The sequence below is a fragment of the Penaeus monodon genome, chromosome 20 (genome assembly GCF_015228065.2).
Source record: "Penaeus monodon isolate SGIC_2016 chromosome 20, NSTDA_Pmon_1, whole genome shotgun sequence".
In the NCBI taxonomy this organism is placed as follows: Eukaryota; Metazoa; Arthropoda; class Malacostraca; order Decapoda; family Penaeidae; genus Penaeus; species Penaeus monodon.
In genome coordinates, this window is record NC_051405.1 from 13,899,255 (window position 1) to 13,900,791 (window position 1,537).

The following is a 1,537-nucleotide window of genomic DNA, read 5'->3' on the forward strand; positions in this document are numbered from 1 at the left end:
GTTTTGTAAAAGAAAATTTGAATTCTGTGAGGGTATACTAGGATAAATTGTTGTCGCTACTTCATCCGAACTAGTTATATAGTTACACTACTTGTAACTGAAGTAAAATGTAATATAGATATAATACTGTTCGGGTACACTATATTCGCCTTTAAGCATTTACTGCCATTTGGTACATGTCACCGCGTTAAAATGGAGAAAAGAGAGAAAAAAATACAAAGAGCACCATAGTTTCCAATGCCACTGTAGACTACAGTCATTATACATCACCACACTTTGACCGCCTTTGTCAATATACCAAGATTACCAGATGTGCCACCATCCTTGCATTCTCTAGGACGCCAACTAAAATTCCGTGGCGTTGCTTTTTCTAGCACCACAGTGTGAATACCGTAGCGTCAGTAGCTGCTGCGTCACTGAGGACTTGGGTTGTGGTATCTCCAAAGCTCGAATGTTCTCGTGTTCACGATGTAATTAAACCTTTTGGGATGCAAATGATGCTGTCAGCCATTATTAAAGCAGCAGTAAGAATGACAATGCATGTATTATACATGAGAATAACAGTGCTTTGTCTTTCGCACTTTGTAGTGTCTGTAGTGCGTTTAGTGGACGAGAACGGGATACCCACTTTCAGTGTTGGCACTACTTTTCGCACCGTGTGATCACAACATGTCTTTCTTTGGCCTTTTTCACATCAAGGTGGCACATTGCACGTTGCAATTGACAAGTGGTAAATGACACGTGGTACGGTGATTTCAGACCAAGATTACACGTGGCGTATGTCATCATGGCATCATCGGAGGTTGACGGTGTTACCTTCGTCGTAAGTCTTAATTATTCCTGTGACAGTTATCTATCTGTTACTTGGAGTATTAAAGTGGATGATTCTAGGGCAGAATGCGAGGCAGACTTGTTCCAGTTCCCTGAAAATACTTGAAAGGAAAAATATTTAGAGGATATTTTTATTATACCGGTGATATTGTGTTAAACAAACATTTGTATTTTCCCAGTTTAGGCAAGTGTTAAGTTGATAGATTCGTTGTCTGGAAGAGGCATGGTTGTGTAGAATTATCAAAATATTTTTCCTTGAAAGTATTTTCAGGGTATTGCCTCACATTCTGCCCCAAAGCCATCCACTTTATTCCTCCAAGTGACAGATAAATTGTTGTCACAAAATTAGGTCTAAGGACAACAATATTATCGTCGACCTTCCATGATGCCATCTTGTGAACTGAGTGACACGTGCTACGTGCAACCTTGGTCTGAAATTACCGTGCCACGTGTCATTTGCCACTTGCCATCTGCCAAGGTTACATATGGCGCGTGTCACTCGGTTCACAAGAGGTAAACTTGTGCGAATACCCTGAAAATACATGGAAAAGTATTTTGATAATTCTGCTATTGAGAGGATTATTATTGTACTGTGGTGATATTGTATCACACACATTTGTATTTCCCCTCAGTTGTACAAATGTTAAGTCGATAGATTCATTGTCTGGAAGAGGCATAGTTGTGCACGAGAGCAGGCGATGCGATA